The 25917-nt window shown below is 45.0% G+C and overlaps 3 non-coding genes and 10 pseudogenes across 3 annotated transcripts; all 13 read right to left on the reverse strand.

Moving 5' to 3' along the window:
* Positions 1 to 180: 180 nt before the first annotated feature.
* LOC136722333 (uncharacterized) lies at positions 181 to 299 on the reverse strand (annotated as a pseudogene).
* Positions 300 to 513: 214 nt separating this feature from the next.
* Positions 514 to 632, reverse strand: LOC136722345 (uncharacterized; annotated as a pseudogene).
* Positions 633 to 846: 214 nt separating this feature from the next.
* On the reverse strand, positions 847 to 965 carry LOC136722337 (uncharacterized; annotated as a pseudogene).
* Positions 966 to 1181: 216 nt separating this feature from the next.
* Positions 1182 to 1300, reverse strand: LOC136722395 (uncharacterized; annotated as a pseudogene).
* Positions 1301 to 1512: 212 nt separating this feature from the next.
* LOC136722344 (uncharacterized) lies at positions 1513 to 1631 on the reverse strand (annotated as a pseudogene).
* A 215-nt stretch (positions 1632 to 1846) lies between these two features.
* LOC136722355 (5S ribosomal RNA) lies at positions 1847 to 1965 on the reverse strand. Its single transcript, XR_010806296.1, has one exon. It is a non-coding gene; the product is annotated as a 5S ribosomal RNA (ribosomal RNA).
* Positions 1966 to 2183: 218 nt separating this feature from the next.
* On the reverse strand, positions 2184 to 2302 carry LOC136722388 (uncharacterized; annotated as a pseudogene).
* A 210-nt stretch (positions 2303 to 2512) lies between these two features.
* LOC136722402 (uncharacterized) lies at positions 2513 to 2631 on the reverse strand (annotated as a pseudogene).
* Positions 2632 to 2846: 215 nt separating this feature from the next.
* On the reverse strand, positions 2847 to 2965 carry LOC136722356 (5S ribosomal RNA). Its single transcript, XR_010806297.1, has one exon. It is a non-coding gene; the product is annotated as a 5S ribosomal RNA (ribosomal RNA).
* Positions 2966 to 3183: 218 nt separating this feature from the next.
* On the reverse strand, positions 3184 to 3302 carry LOC136722389 (uncharacterized; annotated as a pseudogene).
* Positions 3303 to 3512: 210 nt separating this feature from the next.
* LOC136722332 (5S ribosomal RNA) lies at positions 3513 to 3631 on the reverse strand. The gene has a single exon (XR_010806286.1). It is a non-coding gene; the product is annotated as a 5S ribosomal RNA (ribosomal RNA).
* A 215-nt stretch (positions 3632 to 3846) lies between these two features.
* On the reverse strand, positions 3847 to 3965 carry LOC136722381 (uncharacterized; annotated as a pseudogene).
* A 215-nt stretch (positions 3966 to 4180) lies between these two features.
* Positions 4181 to 4299, reverse strand: LOC136722401 (uncharacterized; annotated as a pseudogene).
* Between the last annotated feature and the right edge of the window lie 21618 nt (positions 4300 to 25917).

Raw genomic sequence — 25917 nt, forward strand, 5'->3', positions numbered from 1 at the left:
GAGGGTATTGACGGAACTTCCTGCAAAAAAAAAAAGAAAAAAGAAAAATGGAGGGAAAAATATCAGTGCAGCAAAGGGTGTTGAAAGTAGCCGGGTACGTGTACAATTCTTCAATTATATCTCCTCCAGACTGAAAGAGAGTATTACGAGCTACGATGAAGTTACCCAGGAGACGTATAAAGCTTGCAGCACCTGGTACTTCCAGGAGGTCACCCATCCAAGTACTGACCAGGACCTGCCCCGTTCAGCTTACGCGATCTAACGAGATCGAGCGCGTTCAGGACGGTGTGGACACAAGCCGAGAAGCATGGCTGCATGATGTCTCTTAATGGTTGGCGGGTATTGACGGAACTTCCAGCAAAAAAAAAAAAAAAAGAAAAACGGAGGGAAAAATATCAGTGCAGCAAGGGATGTTGAAAGTAGCCAGGTACGTGTACAATACTTCAATTATATCTCCTCCAGACAGAAAGAGAGTATTAAGAGCTACGATAAAGTTACACAGGATACGTAAAAAGCTTTTATCACCTGGTATTTCCAGGAGGTCACCCATCTAAGTACTAACCAGGCCCTGGCCCGTTTAGTTTCCAAGGTCTGACGAGATGGGGCGCATTCTGGACGGTGTGGCCGCAAGCCAAGAGGCCTGGCTGCATGATGTCTCTAAATGGCTGGAGGGTATTGACAGAACTTCCAGCAAAAAAAAAAGAAAAAAGATAAATGGAGGGAAAAATATCAGTGCAGCAAAGGGTGTTAAAAGTAGCCGGGTACGTGTACAATACTTCAATTATATCTCCTCCAGACAGAAAGAGACTATTAAGAGCTACGATGAAGTTACCCAGGAGACGTAAAAGCTTGCAGCACCAGGTATTTCTAGGAGGTCTCACATTCAAGTACTGACCAGGTCCTGCCCCGTTTAGCTTCCGAGATCTGATGAGTTCGGGCGCGTTCAGGACAATGTGTCCGCATGCCAAGAGGCCTGGCTGCATGATGTCTCTTAAAGGCTGGAGGGTATTGACGGAACTTCCAGCAAAAGAAAAAAGAAAAAAGAAAAATGGAGGGAAAAATACCACTGCAGCAAAGGGTGTTGAAAGTAGCTGGGTACGTGTACAATTCTTCAATTATATCTACTCCAGACAGAAAAAGAGAATGAAGAGCTATGATAAACTTACCCAGGAGACGTATAAAGCTTGCAGCACCTGGTATTTCCAGGAGGTCACCCATCCAAGTACTGACCAGGACCTGCCCCGTTCAGCTTACGCGATCTGACGAGATCGAGCGCTTTCAGGACGGTGTGGACACAAGCCGAGAAGCCTGGCTGCATGATGTCTCTTAATGGTTGGCGGGTATTGACGGAACTTCCAGCAAAAAAAAAAAAAAAGAAAAACGGAGGGAAAAATATCAGTGCAGCAAAGGATGTTGAAAGTAGCCAGGTACGTGTACAATACTTCAATTATATCTCCTCCAGACAGAAAGAGAGTATTAAGAGCTACGATGAAGTTACCCAGGAGACGTAAAAGCTTGCATCACCTGGTATTTCCAGGAGGTCACCCATCCAAGTACTAACCAGGGCCTGGCCCGTTTAGTTTCCAAGGTCTGACGAGATCAGGCGCGTTCAGGTCTGTGTGTCCGCAAGCCGAGATGCCTGGTTGCATGATGTCTCTTAAAGGCTGGCGGATATTGATGGAACTTCCAGAAAAAATAAAAAATAAAAAGAAAAATGCCGGGAAAAATATCAGTGCAGCAAAAGGTGTTGAAAGTAGCCGGGTACGTGTACAATTCTTCAATTATATCTCCTCCAGACAGAAATAGAGTATTAAGAGCTACGATGAAGTTACCCAGGAGACGAAAAAGCTTGCAGCACCTGGTATTTCCAGGAGGTCACCCATCCAAGTACTGACCAGGTCCTGCCCCGTTTAGTTTCCGAGATCTGACGAGATCGGGCGCGTTCAGGACGGTGTGGCCACAAGCCGAGACGCCTGGCTGCATGATGTCTCTTAAAGGCTGGCGGGTATTGACGGAATTTCCAGCATAAAAAAAAAAAAAAAAATAGAAAAGTGGAGGGAAAAATATCAGTGCAGGAAAGGGTGTTGAAAGTAGCCGGGTACGTGTACAATTCTTCAATTATATCTCCTCCAGACTGAAAGAGAGTATTAAGAGCTATGATAAAGTTACCCAGGAGACGTAAAAGCTTGCAGCACCAGGTATTTCCAGGATGTCTCACATTCAAGTACTGACCAGGTCCTGCCCCGTTTAGCTTCCAAGATCTGACGAGATCGGGCGCGTTCAGGATGGTGTGGCCGCAAGCCGAGATGCCTGGCTGCATGATGTCTCTTAAAGGCTGGCGGGTATTGACATAACTGCCAGCAAAAAAAAAAAAGAAAAATGGAGGGAAAAATACCACTGCAGCAAAGGGTATTGAAAGTAGCTGGGTACGTGTACAATTCTTCAATTATATCTCCTCCAGACAGAAAAAGAGAATGAAGAGCTATGATAAACTTACCCAGGAGACGTAAAATGCTTGCAGCACCAGGTATTTCCACGAGTTCTCACATTCAAGTACTGACCAGGCCCTGCCCCGTTAAGCTTCCGAGATCTGACGAGATCAGGCGCGTTCAGGTCTGTGTGTCCGCAAGCCGAGATGCCTGGTTGCATGATGTCTCTTAAAGGCTGGCGGATATTGATGGAACTTCCAGAAAAAATAAAAAAGAAAAAGAAAAATGCCGGGAAAAATATCAGTGCAGCAAAAGGTGTTGAAAGTAGCCGGGTACGTGTACAATTCTTCAATTATATCTCCTCCAGACAGAAATAGAGTATTAAGAGCTACGATGAAGTTACCCAGGAGACGAAAAAGCTTGCAGCACCTGGTATTTCCAGGAGGTCACCCATCCAAGTACTGACCAGGTCCTGCCCCGTTTAGTTTCCGAGATCTGACGAGATCGGGCGCGTTCAGGACGGTGTGGCCACAAGCCGAGACGCCTGGCTGCATGATGTCTCTTAAAGGCTGGCGGGTATTGACGGAATTTCCAGCATAAAAAAAAAAAAAAAAATAGAAAAGTGGAGGGAAAAATATCAGTGCAGGAAAGGGTGTTGAAAGTAGCCGGGTACGTGTACAATTCTTCAATTATATCTCCTCCAGACTGAAAGAGAGTATTAAGAGCTATGATAAAGTTACCCAGGAGACGTAAAAGCTTGCAGCACCAGGTATTTCCAGGATGTCTCACATTCAAGTACTGACCAGGTCCTGCCCCGTTTAGCTTCCAAGATCTGACGAGATCGGGCGCGTTCAGGATGGTGTGGCCGCAAGCCGAGATGCCTGGCTGCATGATGTCTCTTAAAGGCTGGCGGGTATTGACATAACTGCCAGCAAAAAAAAAAAAGAAAAATAGAGGGAAAAATACCAGTGCAGCAAAGGGTGTTGAAAGTAGCCGGGTACGTGTACAATTCTTCAATTATATCTCCTGGAGACAGAAAGAGAGTATTAAGAGCTACGATGAAGTTACCCAGGAGACGTAAAAAGCTTGCAGCACCTGGTATTTCTAGGAGGTCTCCCATCCAAGTACTGACCAGGCCCTGCCCCGTTTAGCTTCCGAGATCTGACGAGATCGGGCGCATTCAGGACGGTGTGGCCGCAAGCCGAGAGGCCTGGCTGCATGATGTCTCTTAAAGGTTGGCGGGTATTGACGGAACTTCCAGCAAAAAAAAAAAAAAAAAAGAAAAATGGATGGAAAAATATCAGTGCAGCAAATGGTGTTGACAGTAGCTGGGTACGTGTACAATACTTCAATTATATCTCCTCCAGACAGATAGAGAGTATTAAGAGCTACGATAAAGTTACCCAGGAGACGTAAAAGCTTGCAGCACCAGGTATTTCCAGGAGGTCTCACTTTCATGTACTGTCCAGGTCCTGCCCCGTTTAGCTTCCGAGATCTGACGAGATCGGGCGCGTTCAGGATGGTGTGGCCGCAAGCCGAGATGCCTGGCTGCATGATGTCTCTTAAAGGCTGGAGGGTATTGACGGAACTTCCAGCTAAATAAAAAAGAAAAAAGAAAAATGGAGGGAAAAATATCAGTGCAGCAAAGGGTGTTGAAAGTAGCCGGGTATGTGTACAATTCTTCAATTATATCTCCTCCAGACAGAAAGAGAGTATTTAGAGCTACGATAAAGTTACCCAGGAGACGAAATAACTTGCAGCACCTGATATCTCCAGGAGGTCACCCATCCAAGTACTGACGAGCCCTTGCCCCGTTTAGCTTCCGAGATCTGATGAGATTGGGCGCGTTCAGGACGGTGTGGCCGCAAGCCAAGAGGCCTGGCTGCATGATGTCTCTTAAAGGCTGACGGGTATTGACGGAACTTCCAGCAAAAAAAAAATGGATAAAGAAAAATGGAGGGAAAAATATCAGTGCAGCAATGGGTGTTGAAAGTAGCCGGGTACGTGTACAATACTTCAATTATATCTCCTCCAGACAGAAAGAGAGTATTAAGAGCTACGATGAACTCACCTAAAGGATTATTAGGAACACCATACTAATACTGTGTTTGACCCCCTTTCGCCTTCAGAACTGCTTTAATTCTATGTGGCATTGCTTCAACAAGGTGCTGAAAGCATTCTTTAGAAATGTTGGCCCATATTGATAGGATAGCATCTTGCAGTTGATGGAGATTTGTGGGATGCACATCCAGGGCACGAAGCTCCCGTTCCACCACATCCCAAAGATGCTCTATTGGGTTGAGATCTGGTGACTGTGGGGGCCAGTTTAGTACAGTGAACTCATTGTCATGTTCAAGAAACCAATTTGAAATGATTCGACCTTTGTGACATGGTGCATTATCCTGCTGGAAGTAGCCATCAGAGGATGGGTACATGGTGGTCAAATAGGGATGGACATGGTCAGAAACAATGCTCAGGTAGGCCGTAGCATTTAAACGATGCCCAATTGGCACTAAGGGGCCTAAAGTGTGCCAAGAAGACATCCCCCACACCATTACACCACCACCACCAGCCTGCACAGTGGTAACAAGACATGATGGATCCATGTTCTCATTCTGTTTACGCCAAATTCAGACTCTACCATCTGAATGTCTCACCTCTTTTTCCTATTTGTAGTGGAGATGAGTGGTACCCGGTGGGGTCTTCTGCTGTTGTAGCCCATCCGCCTCAAGGTTGTACGTGTTGTGGCTTCACAAATGCTTTGCTGCATACCTCGTTTGTAACGAGTGGTTATTTCAGTCAAAGTTGCTCTTCTATCAGCTTGAATCAGTCGGCCCATTCTCCTCTGACCTCTAGCATCAACAAGGCATTTTCGCCCACAGGACTGCCGCATACTGGATGTTTTTCCCTTTTCACACCATTCTTTGTAAACCCTAGAAATGGTTGTGCGTGAAAATCCCAGTAACTGAGCAGATTGTGAAATACTCAGACCGGCCCGTCTGGCACCAACAACCATGCCACGCTCAAAATTGCTTAAATCACCTTTCATTCCCATTCAGACATTCAGTTTGGAGTTCAGGAGATTGTCTTGACCAGGACCACACCCCTAAATGCATTGAAGCAACTGCCATGTGATTGGTTGATTAGATAATTGCATTAATGAGAAATTGAACAGGTGTTCCTAATAATCCTTTAGGTGAGTGTATATGTATGTATGTGTATGTATGTCCAATTGCTTTGACAATACAAATGAAATGAATTGAGAGAGAGAGAGAGAGAGAGAGAGAGAGAGAGGGAGAGGAATATGAGCTCCTAAAAAACATTTGTTTTTATACATAAGCGGATTTAATTTGTGATTTACAAAGGAATATATAGCACTATAAACATACACAGAAGACATGGAATAGAAATTCAGAAGAAAAAGTATTCAAAAAATAATAATTTTAAGAGAAACACAAAAAGAAGAAAGCAGAGAGACAGTTCAGGAAGAAAAGTCAGAAACGAAAAGCTGAAGACAAGAATTGGAGGTAAGAGACAAATAATTAAACAAAAAAATATGTATTAATAAAATAAATAAGCATTCTCAGTAGTTGACTCAGCCAATGAAAATGCAGAGCTCCGATTTGAATAGAGTGACAGTAGGAGAGAGCCCAACTGCCACTGAGACTGATAGAAATCTATCGAACAGCAGTCTGACTGCAGAGCTGCCTTTTGAAATCCGATACCCTGAAGACATTCGCTCTGCACAGGCTAAGAAGGACTACAAACAAGCTGTGATGAGAGCATCTCCTGAGACCCTCATCCTAGACTACACCGGTAAAGGAGAAAACAGGGTCAAGAACAATCTACTGTTCTACACCGCCTTTCACAAAACCCTGTGCCAGACATACCCCAATAACAACAAGAGGGGCATTAGCAGAGGCAGGCAGATCTCAGTGCTGGTAGAGAAAGACACAGACAGTGTGATGCTCACTTTTAATGTATACCACAACGGGACCATCATGGTGCAGGGCAGCGAGAGCAGCCTGGACCAATTAGCTCTCGGCTTCCACACCTCAAAGCAGCAGACTGAGGTAGAGAAACAAGAGCCAGAGCCGGCCACCCTGCAGTCTGCCCCCAGCCACACGGAGCCAGACAGTGCCCCATCTCCCACAGACTGCCCCCCTGTCTCCCCAAAACTCTCCAGCAACATTAAAACACTAAAGGAATGCCTATCAGTGCTGGAGCTGGAGTTTGCGGAGTTCAGGGAGCAGACCTTGAGCACCCTGGCCCAGACCTCCTTGTGCGATCAGTTCCGGGATGAGATGCACAGACTAAAGATGCAGCACAAGGCTGAGATCCATGAGCTGAGAGCAGCAGTGAGAGACCTGGAGGAGCAGAGCCAAACCCTGAGGACGGAGCTGCGCAGAGCGAGGGAGGAGCTGACCAGGACACCCCAGCACAGCCAGCTAAGGAGCCTGCAGAGCCAGCTGGAGGAGCTAAGAGAGGAGCTACACATCACTGGAGCACAGAGACTGCACTGCACTGACCCCACAACACCTCCAACCCCTGACGCACCCACTGATCCACCCACACTCCCCACCACTCCTGACACACCCACTATCACCAGACCTGCCACTAATACACAACCCCCTGAAACGCCACTCCCCCAAAACACACCCGCTGCCCCCACCACTCCCGACGCAAACCCGGAGTGGCAGGTCAACGCAGAGGTGGTCATTCTGAGCGAATCCAATGGGAAGTTCCTGGTTGAGAGGCGCCTCTTCCCTGGGCGAAAAGTGAAAAAGCTTTGGTGCTCCACAGCACAGAGAGCCCTGGAGCTGCTCTCCAAGAGGAGGCTTTGCCAAGTCAAACACATCCTCATCCACACCGGCACTAACGACCTGAGTGCCCGCAGGGGCGATGTGGCCTCAGCCCTGAGACAGGTAGCAACGAAAGCCACAGAGGAATTCCCAACTGCCAAAATTTCCATCTCCACACTGCTGCCCCGCACAGACGTGCCCCTGCACATCATCCAGGCCATCAACGCAGAAGTGTCCCGAAGATGTGCCCTCCTCCCCAACGTCCACCTGGCACACCACTGAGACATCCAGCCACATCACCTGTATGACCACGTCCACCTCAACAAGACGGGTGTGAGGATCATCTCAAAGGTCCTCAAGGACACAACCCTGGGCCGAAACCCCACACACCCCCACCTCGAGACCAGGAGCAAACCCCCCAGCCCCCGGCCACATCCCCAGCCACCGGCTCCACCCCAGCCCCAGCCCCTGAGACCCCGCGGCCCCATTCCCCACCCCCCCATCCCATCCCCAGAGGGCCCGTCCAGCACAGCAGAGCGGACAGCCGGGGACCAGCACAGCCACACAGCCACGCAGCAGCGGCTTCCAGAGCCTGGAGGCCCGATGCTGCCCAGCTGGCCCAGATAAGGCAACTCCTCAGTGTCATCTGTACCACACTGCTGAGTTAACTGAGCCTCAACACACATATATATGGTTGTGGAGATGGAGAGTAAGAAAAAATGTGATTTAATTATTCTGATATTTTGATGCAAAGATAAAATCTTTGAGTGATTATTATGTATATCCATATATAATTATTAATAGTAATATAATATCAGTTGTAGACCACAAATTAAACTTTCTTATGTAGAAGAGACAAGTATAATAAAATATATTAACATGTCCTTTAAAATAAGCAGTTGGAATATGCAGGGTTTACGCTCCTCAACTTTTGGAATGAAGAGCACAGGCCCTGAACTGATCAACACTGTAAATAGTTCAGATGTTTTCATTCTTGTAGAGACTTGGTGCTGTGCAGATATGTCTATACACTGGATGGATACAATGGATACAGGGAGCTGATTGTGCCCTCCTATAAAAAACCCAAAGTCAGGTGTGGCAGGGCCTCGTGGGGGATTATCGTGTGGTACAGGGAGGAGCTCCGAGCAGCCCTATGCCCAGTACAGAGAGGAGACACACACCTGTGGATGAAAATCAGAAAAGACACCCTACAAAATAACACAGATATATACCTATGTGCAATTTATATGCCACCCGCAGACTCCCCCTACTATAATGAGGAAGGCTTTCATGAGCTTCAAAACGAAATCTGCCACTTCCAGACCCTGGGCTCTGTACTGCTGTGTGGCGATCTCAATGCCAGGACTGGCAGAGAGATGGACTACATCAATACAGAGGGGAACACACACCTGTTTGGAGACTCCCCGCTGTGCCACACACACACCTCCACACTGACACAGCCACGACAGCGTGGTAAACAAGAGCAGGAAGCAGGTAGTGCGCCTATGTAAAAGCCTGGGTCTATATATCATCAATGGCAGGACCAGGGGGTACTCTCTGGGGAGATTCACATACTGCTCGGCTCTGGGCAGCAGTGTGGTGGACTACGCCATAACTGACCTGGACCCACAAGCCAACAATGCGTTTATAGTCAGACAACAATCTCCACTATCAGACCACAGCCAAATAACACTTTACCTAAAAAGATCAGCGCAGCCACAAGTCAGAGCCAAACTTCCCACAAAACTGGTCTCCCTGCCACCCAGTTAGAGATGGTCAGAGCCCAGCACAGAGAACTACACAAGAGCCCTGAATAGTGATGAGATTGAAAACATGTTAGACAGATATCAATCCTCACACTATCAAATAAACCAAAACGGAATAAACTCAGCCACCAAAACACTGAATGAAATATTTGAGAGACTGGCTTTAAAATCAAACATTAAAACAATTAAAAACCAAAATATGAAATCGTCTAAAAGAAAAAAAGAACAGTGGTGTGACCAGGAGTGTGAAACTTCTAGGAAACACCTGAGACATCTCTCCAACACTAAACACAGAGAGCCCGACAACCAGGAGGCTCGCCTCAGCTACTGCCAGGCCCTGCGGCACTACAAGCAACTCCTCAGTAAGAAAAAAGACCACTATATGGGCAGAATAAATACCCCAAAAACAAAAAATGAAATACCAATTCAAAATGGAGAAATCTGGAAAACACACTTTGAAAAACTTTAACAAAATGTTGAAATCAATCCAAAGCCAGAACAGGTTAAAATATTAAAAAACCTAAATAAATTGGAAGAAATCATTAAGAATAACCAAAATCCCTTAGATAACCCATTTACAATACAGGAACTAAAACATCAACTCAAAATCCTCAAACCCAGGAAAGCCAGCGGCCCCGACAGCATCAGCCCTGAGATGCTGAAGCACAGCAGCCCGCAGCTGCAGGAGGCTCTGCTCAAACTCTTTAACCTGGTGCTGAGAGCCGGGTGTTTCCCTGAGGTCGGGAATCAAGGATTGATCACCCCGATTTTTAAAAGTGGAGACAAATTAGACCCCAATAACTACTGGGGCAGCTGTGTGAGCAGTAACCTGGGGAAGGTGTTCTGCAGTATCATCAACGCCCAGATACTGGCCTTCCTTACCAAGCACAGTGTCCTGAATAAGAGTCAGATTGGCTTCCTACCAAAACACAGCACAACCGATCATATTTACACTCTACACACCCTCATAAATAAATATACCCAAAACAATAAAGGAAAAATATTTGCCTGTTTTGTAGACTTTAGAAAGGCATTTGACTCAATCTGGCACAAGGGATTATTTTATAAACTTCTACAGAGTGGTGTAGGGGGTAAAGTTTATGACATCATTAAATCAATGTATTCTGAAAACAAATGCGGAGTTCAAATTGGCAACTCAAGAACAGAGTTCTTCACTCAGGGGCGGGGAGTGAGACAGGGCTGCAGTCTGAGTCCAACACAGTTCAACATCTACATCATCGAGTTGGCCACAGTGTTGGAGCAGTCTGACGCCCGCAGCCTAACTCTCCATGACACAGAGATCAAGTTCCTGCTCTACGCAGACGACCTGGTGCTGCTGTCGCCCACAGAGCAGGGGCTTCAGCAGAACCTGGCGCTGCTAGAGCAGTACTGTCAGAAATGGGCCCTGGCAGTCAATCTGGACAAGACCAGAGTTATGGTTTTCCAGAAAAAAGCCCCATCTCAGGGAAACAGGTACCGCTTCACTCTGGGCAGCACTGGATTAGAGCACTGCACCAGATACAACTACCTTGGCCTGACCATCAGTGCGTCAGGGAGCTTCAGCCTGGCTATAAACGCATTAAAAGACAAGACACGCCGGGCATTTTATGCCATAAAGACACAATTTGGGAAAACAACAATACCAATAACTATTTGGATTAAAATATTAAACTCCATCATCCAACCAATCCTGCTATATGGGAGCGAAGTGTGGGGTCCCCTCATGAACCTCAATAACAACAATTGGGACAAAAGCCCCATGGAAATATTCCACCTAGAATTTAATAAAAACATCTTACACGTACACAGAAACGCCCCCACGGCTCTGAGGCTCACAGAGCCCGAACACACAATGACCAAAACAACAACAATTGGGAAAATTGACATGTACCTGAAAAGCAAATACACAAAAGATTAGAGACACGAATTAGAATTACAAAACAAATTGGAATGCTACCGGGCCCTGAATAGAAACATTACATTGGCTGAATACTTAAAAATCCAAAATATAAAAGAGAGACAAAATCTAACTAAATACAGGCTCAGTGACCACAGCCTCGCCATTGAAAAAGGCCGCTACAGAAAATTCTGGGTTGCCAGAGAAGAGCGGCTGTGCAGCCAGTGTGACCTAGGGGAGGTCGAAACACAGGCGCATTTCCTGCTGTCCTGCCCTAAATACACAAAAATCAGGGAGACATACTTTAAAATATTAAAAATGCATATCCCTGAGTTCAGCATGATCCCCGATTGCTGCAAACTCCCCGTCCTGCTGGGAGAGGAGGAGCGCACTGCCTTCTTAGCAGCGCAATATGTATCCACCTGCCACAGCCTGCGAGACAGTGTGTAGACACCAGCCTGTGGCACTCCATTTGCAAAACAAAATAAAAACAGTGATTTTTCTGATGTCATGACACAAATTTTGATACAAACAACAAATATGGTTTATATCCTACTTAATTTTATTTCAATGTGTACTATATTTGTTCCACTGAATCTTGTATTGCAATGTTTTGTCTTGATTGATAGAACATTTGTATCTGCTTTGGCAATATTGTGATAGATCATGCCAATAAAGCACCTTTGAATTGAATTGAAATGAATTGACAGACAGACAGACACACGCACACACACACACACACACACACACAGAGCCAGCCAGCCAGACAGCCAGCCAGCTCAGCCATGACATCACGAGCCTCTCTCAGCTGACTGCTATGACATCACAGAGCACGTACATTCCGTTGCTTGCCGTCTGTCAACCACTCAGTCACTGCCAGCCAGACTGGCTGGCTGGCTGGATGGGGGGGCTGCTTGCTGCTGCTGCGTATCTTAGCAAGCTAATTTGCCTGACCGGCCTTCCTATTCCTCTGCCCAAATGCCCACCTAAGCCCAATCTGCTGTTCACCTGGATCACAGCTCCGCCCCAACAAGGCAGATCCTCCCAAAAATGGTACAAACTGATCCACGTTCCCCTCCACGGAAAGCTTTAGCCCAAAATAAGGGACACATTCTGTAACAACATAACGAATGCCCACCCAACCTGTGACAAAACTGATAAAAAAGAAAAACGGTCAGTCCTCCTGGTGGAGGGACACACAGCCACCCTGGCTGCCCAATATGTCAGCGCCTACCACAGCCTGAGGGACACAGTGACACACGAGCACCGGCTGTAAATATAATGTAAATACTCGTTTGTAATGCATGTCATTGTATTTCAAAAAGGAATCTGGAAATAGTAAACCTATTTTTTTTATTTGAATGTATTAAAGATCACATTTTATTACATTTTCTTTTTCTGTAATTCATTACATTATATTGAGATTCATAATTCTATTATTTATTTTCCGTATGTATGTATGTATGTATTATTGTATGGAAGGAAAGTTAGAAATGATTTTCTCAAACCTGTTTTTCTCTCTTGTATACTTAAGAAAGATAAGGTCAAGCTAGAAGGTCAGGAGGCCATAAGGTAGTTTGATTTCTGTTTGTTATTTACGATGAGAACCTTGGAGACAATGTCAAACGGTATGACCTACGTGCCTGTTCCTTAAAACCATGTGTAGATCTATGAACTCTGTTCTATAATGAAATATGTTCTGCTTAGTTAGCCTTTAAGATAACATAGTAATGATTTTCTAGCATGTATGTATGTATGTATGTATGTCCAATTGCTTTGACAATACAAATGAATTGAATTGAGAGGGAGAGAGAGAGAGAGAGAGAGAGACAGACAGACAGACAGACTGACAAACACAAACAGACACACACACACACACACACACACAGACACACACACAGCCAGCCAGCCAGCCAGCCAGCCAGCTCAGCGATGACATCACAAGCCTCTCTCAGCTGACTGCTATGACATCACAGAGCATGAACATTCCGTTGCTTGCCGTCTGTCAACCACTCAGTCACTGCCAGCCAGACTGGCTGGCTGGCTGGATGGGGGGGCTGCTTGCTGCTGCTGTGTACCTTAGCAAGCTTATTTGCTTGACCGGCCTTCCTACTCCTCTGCCCACATGCCCACCTATGCCCGATCTGCTGTTCACCTGGATCACAGCTCCGCCCCAACAAGGCAGATCCTCCCAAAAATGGTACAAACTGATCCACGTTCCCCTCCACAGAAAGCTTTAGCCCAAAATAAGGGACACATTCTGCCCAATATGTCAGCACCAACCACAGCCTGAGGGACACAGTGACACACGAGCACCGGCTGTAAATATAATGTAAATACTCGTTTGTAATGCATGTCATTGTATTTCAAAAAAGGAATCTGGAAATGGTATACCTATTTTCTTTATTTGTATGTATTAAAGATCACATTTTATTACATTTTCTTTTTCTGTACTTCATTACATCTTATTGTGATTCATAATTCTATTATTTATTTTCCGTGTATATGTATGTATGTATGTATTGTGACAAACCAAGGGGCAGGGTCATACATGGCAGATATGTCAGGCCAGGTCTGCTGCAAGGTGTGTACTCTAGGGTAGAATACCGACCCTAGGCAACTACACTCCCCAGAAACCCTCAGGCAGCCATTCTAGCACCTAATGTGGTCACTTGGTGTTACTTCCTCAATTATTCATCAGGTATATAAGGCAGGCCTGAGAGAGAGAGAAGTGAGAGACAATAGGGTGAGTTATCTGGAAAACAGAGGTAGCTCATAAGGAGAAAGCCAAGACTTATTTATTCCAGACTTTGTTTAAAATAGAATGATTATGTAAGATTAGTTACAACTCCAGTGTGAGTTAGGTTTTGTTTTCAGATTTGTTTTGTTTGAAGTAAACATACAGGCACAGCCCTGTATTTGCAACCTCCTCCCTGGGTCATGACTGGTTTTTACTCCTAAGAAGATCACAGAGAAGACCCGCACATGTGTACAGCCAAGGCGTTTTGTCACATTTGGTGTAGAATGCGGGCAGCACCTCATGAAACCCAGACTGGCTGAGTGAATTTTTTTATCCAAAAAAAAAAAACTACAGGCTGTAATAGCCCAACAGGAAGCGACCAGGGTGCAGCAGGTGGCTCACCAGGATGCTATGCGGATGCATCAGGAAGCACTGCAGGTCCAGCATGATACAAATAAAATGTTTAGAGAAGAGCAGGAAAAGGTGACTAAAGAGCTGAAAGAGAGTGTTGAAGCACTTGCAACCAGGATTGGTCCACAGGGGGCTGCAACCCATTCCACTCCCCGCACCAATCACTTTCTGCAGAAAATGACAAAACAGGACGATGTTGAGGCCTTCCTTATGACCTTTGAGAGGACAGCGGAGAGAGGGATGGCCAAAAGATTCCTGGGCAGGGCTTGTGGCACCTTATCTGGCAGGGGATGCACAGAAAGCGTACTTTGATCTGGAGCTGAAGGACGCCCAGGACTATGATAAATTGAAAGCGGAGATAATGACCCGATTGGGCGTGACCACCGCAGTGAGGGCACATCGGTTTCAGCAGTGGGCCTACCAACCAGGACAACCAATCCGAACGCAGATGTTTGATCTGATCCATCTGGCCAGGAAATGGCTACAGCCAGAGGTCCATTCATCAGCCGAGGTGGTGGAGGCCATAGTCCTTGACAACTACCAACGCTGTTTGCCCAAGGACGTTCGACGCTGGGTTGGCCAGAATGAGGTGCTGTCCGCTGACACCTTGGTGGCCATTGTAGAGCGGTTCTATACAGCCGGAGCAGCAGAGCATGTACCGGAGGTTAAAAACTCATTCCCCAGGCCATGACGAACCAGCGGACCGGGTAAGATGGTTCCAAAGTACTCTGGGAAACATGACGCGCTGGGTTGGAAGAAAAGAGCAAGACTGGGGGGGGCAAAGGTGGGGCCTAAAGCCGAGACTAAGGGTTATAGGGGGTCACCAACACAACCAATTGTCTGCTACAATTGTGACAAAGTAGGACATATTCCGGCCCACTGCCCAGGTAGAGAGGAACCAATGCAATGTAATGTGTGTGATATGGGGAAAGAGAAACCGGTATTTTATGCCTGCCCTGTTGGGACGGATGTTTTCATAGGCGGAGTACCTAATCCAAAACACATGTGTACAGTGATAGTCGATGAGAAAGAAGTGGCTGCTCTACTCGACTCTGGCAGTATGGTTACACTGGTCACAGAAAAATTAGTAGCGACCAACAAGCTGGATAGACATCAGGAGCTCAGTATCACATGCACACATGGTGACACACGCCCCTATCCCACAGCCCTTGTAAACATACAGACAGAGGCCGGGAAACTAGATTACGAAGTCGGTGTGGTACCCAACATGCCATATGATGTGATACTGGGACGATATTTTCCTAATTTTGGAAAACTAGATAGAAAACATAGTAAATTGGAAATGCACACTGAAAACTGTAAGCCAGAAGTTGCCTCGATCCCACAACTAGAGCTAAAAGTAGACCTGGTTCCAGTTGAGTCGACAGTGAAGGTTTTGGTTGGGGAAAATTAAACTGAAAACATAGGGGTGGAATGTAGTGACGTAGATGACCCTATGGAGGGTGAGGAACCCAGCACTAGCAGGGTGGGTGAGAATCCATTCATAGAGACCCCTGAAGCTGACAATGTAGAAGTGTCAGTGTTAGAGGGACTCCCCACTGATTTTGGCAGCGCACAGGTGCGAGATCTCACTCTACACTATGCTAAAGAAAATGTGAAGGTAGTAAATGGGACCCCTATGACTACTGCAGACCCGCCAACAGCTTATCCTTATTTTATGGTAAAAAATGACCTATTGTACCGTGTAAATAAGATAGGGGTGGACATTGTGGAGCAATTGCTAGTTCCCACCCCATTCAGACGAACAGTTCTCAATCTGGCACATGGGCATATCCTGGGGGGACATCTGGGGATGGACAAAACCAAGGATAGACTCCTGAGGAGGTTTTACTGGCCAGGCGTACATGCAGACGTGACAGAACATTGTAGCTCATGTCCTGAATGTCAACTACATGCTCCTAAACCAGCCTTCAGAAGCCCACTGGTCCCTTTGCCCATCATAGAGACCCCCTTTGCTAGGATAGCTATGGATGTGGTGGGACCTCTCCCGAAATCAGCCAGAGGGCATCAGTATATACTGGTTATTTTGGATTATGCCACCAGGTACCCAGAAGCCATTCCACTGCGGACCATGGCTTCAAAAGGTATTGCAAAAGAGCTAATGTTGATGTGTAGTAGGGTGGGGATACCGAGGGAGATATTAACAGATCAGGGCACACCCTTTATGTCTAAGGTTATGACCGATCTGTGTAAATTGTTGCAGGTTAAGCAGTTGAGAACATCAGTCTACCACCCACAAACAGATGGGTTGGTTGAGAGATTTAATAGGACCCTGAAGTCCATGCTAAGAAAGGTAATCGATAAGGATGGGAAAAATTGGGAATTCATGCTGCCCTACTTGATGTCTGCCATTAGGGAAGTCCCACAGGCTTCCCTGGGCTTTTCGCCTTTTGAACTGTTATATGGGAGGCACCCCAGGGGGATATTAGACATAGCCCGTGAAACGTGGGAACACGAGTCCACTCCTTTCCGGAGTGTAGTCGAGCACATCAATGCTATGCAAGAGAGAATAGCCACAGTCACTCCCATTGTGAGAGAGCACCTAAAGCAGGCACAGGAACACCGACAATTCGCCTATAATCGTCAGGCTACACTGAGGGTGTTCCAGCCTGGTGATAGGGTGTTGGTGTTGGTTCCCACTGTAGAATGTAAATTTCTGGCTACGTGGATGGGACCTTATGAGATTATAGAGCGAATACGGGAAGTGAACTATAAGGTTCAGCAACCTGGCCGCCGACCCCCAGAACAAATATATCATGTCAACTTAATAAAAGCCTGGAAGGACAGGGAAGTGTTGATGTTGACTTACCCCCCTCAGCCACTAGGGACACCGAAGGTGAATATTGCAGCTGCCTTGTCACCTGACCAGTTGAAGGAGGTGAACGACTTGATAATACGTAATAGGGAAGTTTTCTCAGGCATACCGGGGCGTACCCATTTAGTCTCTCACAACATTGTGTCTCTCCCAGGAAAGAAGGTAAATATGAGGCCTTACAGGGTACCAGAAGCTCGCAGGAACACTATTAGAAATGAGGTTAAGGAAATGCTGGAGGCAGGGGTTATTGAAGAATCCCACAGTGAGTGGTCCAGCCCTATAGTCATGGTTTCCAAACCTGATGGCTCCTGGAGATTCTGTAATGATTTTAGAAAGGTTAATGAAATTTCAAAGTTTGATGCATACCCAATGCCCCGAGTAGATGAATTGTTAGAGAATATTGGGAATGCTCGCTATATTTCAACTATTGACTTAGCCAAGGGCTACTGGCAGATTCCCTTGACCCCGGGTGCCAAAGAAAAAACAGCCTTTGCAACCCCAGATGGTCTGTTTCACTACACAGTGATGCCCTTTGGCCTGCATGGTGCTCCTGCCACCTTTCAAAGGTTGATGGACCACATACTTAGACCACACAGGACGTATGCGGCAGCATATTTAGATGATGTGGTCATTCACAGTCCAGATTGGGAATCACATTTGTCTCAGCTCCAAGCGGTATTGGATTCAATACATGCAGCAGGCCTGATGGCTAATCCAACCAAATGCAATTTGGGGTTGGAAGAGGCCAAATACTTGGGCTATACAGTAGGGAGGGGTATGGTGAAACCCCAAATATCCAAGGTTGAAGCCATAAACTCTTGGCCTAGGCCTGTCAATAAAAAGCAGGTTAGGGCATTTTTAGGGTTAACTGGGTATTACCGGAGGTTTATTCCCAACTATGCTACCTTAGCGGCCCCTCTGACTGATATGACTAAGGCTACAGAACCCAATATGGTTAGATGGGGTGATACAGCAAACCGGGCTTTCCGGAGCCTACAGGAGGCGCTCTGCCGCAACCCCGTTTTAATGGTACCAGACTTTCAGAAAGAATTTATAGTCCAGACGGACGCCTCTGAGGTGGGGATCGGAGTGGTTTTGTCCCAAAGAATGGGTGATCATGAACACCCGGTGTTGTTCCTTAGCAGAAAGTTGGAATCCAATGAAATAAATTATTTGGTAGTTGAAGAAGAATGTTTGGCAGTGAAGTGGGCTTTGGACAGTCTTCGATACTATTTGTTGGGCAGGCACTTCACCCTGATCACTGACCATGCCCCCCTCACTTGGATGCATCGTTCGAAAGACAGGAATGCCCGTGTGATGAGGTGGTTTTTGAGTCTCCAACATTTTCATTTCACCCTGCAGCACAGGCCAGGGAAGGCCATGGGGAATGTTGATGGGCTGTCCCGGGTGCATGCTTTTTTGCAGCTGTCGCTCGACCTATGGGGTCGCAGCTGGGGGGGAGGATGTGGGACCAACCAAGGGGCAGGGTCATACATGGCAGACATGTCAGGCCAGGTCTGCTGCAAGGTCTGCACTCTAGGGAAGAAAACCGACCCTAGACAACTACACTCCCCAGAAACCCTCAGGCAGCCTAATGTGGTCACTTGGTGCTACTTCCTCAATTATTCACCAAGTATATAAGGCGGAAAGATAGAGTCAAGCTAGAAGGTCAGGCCAGAAGCTAGTTTGATTTCTGTTTGTTATTTACGATGAGAACCTTGGAAACAATGTCAAACGGTATGACCTACGTGCCTGTTCCCTAAAACCATGTGTAGACCTATGGACTCTGTTCTATAATGATATATGTTCTGCTTAGTTAGCCTTTAAGATAACATAGTAATGACTTTCTAGCATGTATGCATGTATGTATGTATATATATATATATATATATATATATATGTATGAATGTATGTATGTCCAATTGCTTTGACAATACAAATGAATTGAATTGAGAGGGAGAGAGAGAGAGAGAGAGAGAGAGAGAGAGAGAGAGAGAGAGAGAGACAGACAGACTGAAAAACAGACAAACAGACACACACACACACACACAGACATACACACACACACACAGAGCCAGCCAGCCAGCCAGCTCAGCGATGACATCACGAGCCTCTCTCAGCTGACTGCTATGACATCACAGAGCACGTACATTCCGTTGCTTGCCGTCTGACAACCACTCAGTCACTGCCAGCCAGACTGGCTGGCTGGCTGGATGTGGGGGATGCTTGCTGCTGCTGCGTACCTTAGCAAGCTTATTTGCTTGACCGGCCTTCCAACTCCTCTGCCCACATGCCCACCTATGCCCGATCTGCTGTTCACCTGGTCACAGCTCCGCCCCAACAAGGCAGATTCTCCCAAAAATGGTACAAACTGATCCACGTTCCCCTCCACGGAAAGCTTTAGCCCAAAATAAGGGACAAATTCTGTAACAACATAATGGATGCCCACCCAACCTGTGACAAAACTGAGAAAAAAGAAAAACGCCAGTCCTCCTGGGGGAGGGACACACAGCCACCCTGGCTGCCCAATATGTCAGCGCCTACCACAGCCTGAGGGACACAGTGACACACGAGCACCGGCTGTAAATATAATGTAAATACTTGTTTGTTATGCATGTCATTGTATTTCAAAAAAGGAATCTGGAAATAGTAAACCTATTTTCTTTATTTGTATGTATTAAAGATCACATTTTTTTACATTTTCATTTTCTGTACTTCATTACATCTTATTGTGATTCATAATTCTATTATTTATTTTCCGTGTAGATGTATGTATGTATGTATGTATGTATGTATGTATGTATGTATATGTATGTATGTCCAATTGCTTTGACAATACAAATGAATTGAATTGAGAGGGAGAGAGAGAAAGAGAGAGAGAGAGAGAGAGAGAGAGAGAGAGAGGAATATGAGCTCCTAAAAAACTTTTGTTTTTATACATAAGCGGATTTAATTTGTCATTTACAAATGAATATATAGCACTATAAATATACACAGAAGACATGGAATAGAAATTCAGAAGAAAAAGTATTCAAAAAATTATAATTTTAAGAGAAACACAAAAAGAAGAAAGCAGAGAGACAGTTCAGGAAGAAAAGTCAGAAAAGAAAAGCTGAAGACAAGAATTGGAGGTAAGACCTTTCACCTATAGAGACAAATAATTAAACAAAAAAATATGTATTAATAAAATAAATAAGCATTCTCAGTAGTTGACTCAGCCAATGAAAATGCAGAGCTCCGATTTGAATAGAGTGACAGTAGGAGAGAGCCCAACTGCCACTGAGACTGATACAAATCTATCGAACAGCAGTCTGACTGCAGAGCTGCCTTTTGAAATCCGATACCCTGAAGACATTCGCTCTGCACAGGCTAAGAAGGACTACAAACAAGCTGTGAAGAGAGCATCTCCTGAGACCCTCATCCTAGACTACACCGGTAAAGGAGAAAACAGGGTCAAGAACAATCTACTGTTCTACACTCAGTACCCCACCGCCTTTCACAAAACCCTGTGCCAGACATACGCCAATAACAACAAGAGGGGCATTAGCAGAGGCAGGCAGATCTCAGTGCTGGTAGAGAAAGACACAGACAGTGTGATGCTCACTTTTAATGTATACCACAACGGGACCTTCATGGTGCAGGACAGCGAGAGCAGCCTGGACCAATTAGCTCTCGGCTTCCACACCTCAAAGCAGGAGACTGAGGTAGAGAAACACGAGCCAGAGCCGGCCACCCTGCAGTCTGCCCCCAGCCACACGGAGCCAGACAGTGCCCCATCTCCCACAGACTGCCCCCCTGTCTCCCCAAAACTCTCCAGCAACATTAAAACACTAAAGGAATGCCTATCAGTGCTGGAGCTGGAGTTTGCGGAGTTCAGGGACTAAAGATGCACCACAAGGCTGAGATCCATGAGCTGAGAGCAGCAGTGAGAGACCAGGAGGAGCAGAGCCAAACCCTGAGGACGAAGCTGCACAGAGCGAGGGAGGAGCTGACCAGGACACCCCAGCACAGCCAGCTGAGGAGCCTGCAGAGCCAGCTGGAGAAGCTAAGAGAGGAGCACAGAGACTGCACTGCACTGACCCCACAACACCTACAACCCCTGACGCACCCACTGACGCACCCACTGATCCACCCACACTCCCCACCACTCCTGACACCCCCACTATCACCAGACCTGCCACTAATACACAAACCCCTAAAACGCCACTCCCCTAAAACACACCCGCTGCCCCCACCACTCCCGACGCAAAACCCGGAGTGGCAGGTCAACACAGAGGTGGTCATTCTGAGCGACTCCAATGGGAAGTTCCTGGATGAGAGGCGCCTCTTCCCTGGGCGAAAAGTGAAAAAGCTTTGGTGCCCGACAGCACAGAGAGCCCTGGAGCTGCTCTCCAAGAGGAGGCTGTGCCAGGTCAAACACATCCTCATCCACACCGGCACTAACGACCTGAGTGCCCGCAGGGGCGATGTGGCCTCAGCCCTGAGACAGGTGGCAAAGAAAGCCACAGAGGAATTCCAAACTGCCAAAATCACCATCTCCACACTGCTGCACCGCACAGACGTGCCCCTGCACATCATCCAGGCCATCAACGCAGAAGTATCCCGAAGATGTGCCCTCCTCCCCAACGTCCACCTGGCACACCACTGAGACATCCAGCCACATCACCTGTATGACCACGTCCACCTCAACAAGACGGGTGTGAGGAAGGTCCGTTTTTAGTGTTTCTCTGAACACATCCAAGCTTACCTAGGCGCTACATATTCTTTTCAATTACCCGTAATTCTGATCTGTATTTTGGCTTGTTAATAGAAGTTATTGAAGTTGGACTCCTAATTCAAAATAACCAATATGTATCTCAACGTAATTTACTGACAGACATCACTCTTTATCATTTTTACTTTTGAAGGAACTGCTTTGTATTCTGTGTATTGTTTTATTGTAGTGCTGCTTCCTTTCTTGGCCAGGTGTTACTTGCAAAAGTGATTTTATTCTCAATGTAAGCTCAAAGTCAAATAGTTTAAATAAGAAAACAATGTATTGAAATGAGAACATCATGAACCTGTGTAATTGTGCTGAAGGACAAGCACTGAAAGCAGAGAGAATTTTGTGTTTGGCATTGAATAGCCTTAAAGAAAACTATGCCGTTTTTGGAAACTTTCATATTTAAGTTGAATGTAGGCAAAAACATTCCAGTCACTCTGAAGAGAGAATACAGTTTACTGTTCGAATAAGTAGCCCCTGAATTGAAGATAAAAATCAAAAGTGCTGTTCGTAATTAGTTTACACTTTTACATCAGATGTCTTGTTTTTGCGTTCCAAATTGAGGAGTTGTGGCATATAATGTAAATGAAGTTACTTCACTAGTAGTGCGATTTCTACGTTGTGTATGTGTGTTTGTATATATGAACTCATACATTTTTTAAAGATTGTATTTGGAAAACAAATTCAGGTATAGCACGTGTCCCCCTTTTGAATGGGTTCTATATATAACATTTTAAAACGAATGGTTCTGTGTAGAACGCTATGTTTGGGGGTTCTTCATGTAACCCCTTTGAAGGGGTTCTACATAGAACCATAAAGGGATCCACCAGAGCGATTACTCGAGGAACCCTTTATGGTTCTGTGCAGAACAATTTCTTCTAAGAGTGTGGAGTGTCGCCACACAATTTCTCTCAGAGGGCTTTTGACCAATGGCAATCCAATCCTGAATGACGTCACCACTATCCTGTTGTACTTTATGGGAGAGATGTATTAAGTAGTTTATAATGAGAAGAATAACAATAATCACCTGTTTTTCATAGGTTTTGTATCCATGGTCTCCTTCATATTAGGAAAGGAAGTTGATCCATAGCCTACTCAGAGACAACTGAGAGTTGGTCTCTGAGCAGCAGCACAAAGGGGTCGAGTCTCTCAATGTCCGTGTGTTGGAGATATTCCACCATATTGGTCCCAGCCTTTAAAACAATGTTAAAGAAGATGTTAAAGATATTGTAGAAATATATTGCAGAAGAGCAGAACTACAATCACACTTTTTCAATGCTATTGCTGTTTTCTACCTCCCTGGTGAGGTACCAGTGCGGGAAGTTTGAGAGAGTATTTCTAAAATGTGTATGATCCAATACACACAGTTATTTAAAAAGCTGACGTCTTGTACATGCTCACCAGAACCAAGCCTAATTAAATAACACATTTAATATTAAATAAGTACATGTGCAGTAGCCACTTGGACAATTACAGATCCCCAGGTCAAAACACAACAGAAAGACATGGAAGATCGTATTTTCAAATCACATCTGTGGCCCCCCTAACTGTAATTTGGTATTAGTGGGTCAAAGGATTTATTTGGTTCAAGTGATAATAAGATCATATTTTGAAAACAAGCACTACAGGATGTCATATTTAAAATGACTGTGAGTACCTTTCTTTAGTGACGGTTCTGAGGGGGGCAGGGATTAGTTGAGTGTGCTAATTGGAGCTGTGAAGTGTGCAGAGAAAATACAAATGTTTTCTTTTAATATGAAAACAAAGAACTTTTTTTTAACACCGACCTGGGATTGTGTTTCTTTCCAAGTTTCCTTATTGTTTCTGAGAAGAGACTGTTCACTTGCAAAGTGAACTGGACCCGTGTGACTCGCAGGTAAGGAGAGCCCGTGTTGAACTAAGATGGCTACAGTGAGTTTTCCTGGACAAAGCTCGGGCAAAGGATAGCGCAGAGTGCACCTGCACCTGAGATTGTGTTGAGAAGCTTTGTGATAAGAGCAGGTAAAGAGGGAAAAGAAACACAAGTATTTTCTTTGTTTGAAGAACACATTTTGTTTTAACTGAAACGGGACTACAACTTTTGAAAGGGAAATAGTTGCTAGTGCACTGTATTTTTATTGAGTTTATTAGAAGAAAAAAAGCTTATATTTTGGACAGAACGAACTCGTTTGGCATGCAACTAGCAGCAAACGATGAGAAGCAAACAAAACAGTTAGCAAGTTAGCAAGTTACAGGCTGTCCTAGGTCCGGGGGTGCTTATGGTTGTTTATGGGTTCCCTTACCTTAGCCAGTGTCATGTACGGGTGTCCGTACCTTACTGGAGTGTTTGTTTTTATTATAATATATATACATAATATAATATATAATAATGTAATATTTCAGATAAATCGTCACAGTGAGTGACACCAGCATTATTGGTTTTTTGAGAAATAAAAAAACAGAATGTAGAGAAGAAAATGTTGGAAGGAAGTTGGGAGAAAGACTGGTCTCCGAAGGAGCACCGGGACTGGTGGAAGCAACAACAACCAGATAAGACAGAGAAAGGAATTGTGATATTGTGTCAGGTTGGTGAGAATCAAGAAAAGAAAATAACAGAAATGGAAGATCATCATAAACAGTAATGTGAATTGAGAGCAGAAGTTGTGAAAAATATGATAGAATTAATAGAACTACAAGGCAAATTAGAAGGGCAAGAAAAGTGGTCAGAAAAGGTGAAGGTGTAGGTGCGCGATGTGCTGCCGTGTTAGGAGCGCGTCGCGACACAGATCACTCCAAGGACGACAGGCCCGATTGGGATGATTTAGATCGCAAAGCATGGGAATATGAAAAAGGAGGTTTTGCTAGCGCTCCTCTCCCATATAATCCGGAATATAAATCAATCACTGATTTTGGTTATAATAATACATTGTATCCAGATCTGACCGCTCTGAAAACGGTCCCAGCTGCACCCATGCAAGTCAAAACTAGACAGAGTAAAGAGGAAGGTCAATCAATAGTCAGGGTCAATAAAACATGCCACAGATCGGATATCTGAATTATCTTTAGATATCAATGTGTATGTGCTTTGTGTGTTTATGTATATGTATAGTTTGAAGGTGATATAAGGTAAATGTCTATGTTTTGGCAATCATTTTAGAATTATATTTAAAAATGTAACAACAGATTTATCATATTCATGAGGAACTTTGGCTCTATACAGAGTGCCTCAAGCATCAGAAATCAGAAAGAAAGACTATTATAAGAAAAGTAATCCAAAATATACATTGAATAAACAGATGGATAATAATAGTAATACATAAATAGTCATGGTGTCTCCACAAGAAGAACCAGAATTTGTTTGTTAAACATCATGTTATGGACAAGCTCTGTCAAAAGTCAAATTCAAGGAAACGAAAGGCTAGAAGAGAGCCTGGTGCAGCCCTGACAGCCTGTGAAAGCAGGAGAATGTAAACAGTCTGGTGACATGTTACAGTCTTTCAGAAAATGTTTGGTTATTGGTGCCTAGCATATAATACCTGAAATGAAAGTCAAAGTAGACCATGGTTTTAAGATGAGTGATGTAGGAAAAGGGTAAGATACCGCAGAAGTATAAGATTACAACTATAGAATAAGTAAGCTCAAGTAATATAAAATGCTTTACAGGAGAAAAGTAAGAATGGAAAGGAAGAGTAAAAGAGAAGGTGTCCTAGGATTATGGGAATCATTATTGAGATCAATGGCCTATTGGCTAATATTTTGTTAGGTACATATATGACTTCAATAAACGAATAATGGAGTGACATCTGTATAAATATAAATAAAACATATTGATAAAAAAACCTGAATACATTTCTTGTAAGAAATTAAGAATAGGAGAAAGAATAGCTGTTAGAATGCAGAGCAATGTTAACCAAAGTTGAAGAGGGTTTGAGTAAGTTGACGAGGGTCTGAGTAAGTTGATAAGGCTTGGGAAGCAGGAAAAGGTGAGTTTGATGTGTGTGAGACAAATGTGCTGCCACTTTTAGCACAGAGAGCTTCTGATGGTGATTGAATGAAACGTGGGAAAATAAATAAACTTGATGTAGGATAAATGAATAAATAATTGAATGAGATATGAGCCGCAGAGACCTCCCACATTGGAAAGTGGACTACAGCAGATAATCCTCTCCTCTCCCAGGGCAGGGTGATTAAGTGGGGACGCGTGTGCAGGTGGACCCAGGTGAGTTGTGAAAGAAAGAAGAAACAAAAATAATAAGGCACGCGTGCAAACAATCAAAATAATACGTGAATAACAA

Source organism: Amia ocellicauda, unplaced genomic scaffold (assembly GCF_036373705.1).
Source record: "Amia ocellicauda isolate fAmiCal2 unplaced genomic scaffold, fAmiCal2.hap1 HAP1_SCAFFOLD_137, whole genome shotgun sequence".
NCBI classification, from domain to species: domain Eukaryota; kingdom Metazoa; phylum Chordata; class Actinopteri; order Amiiformes; family Amiidae; genus Amia; species Amia ocellicauda.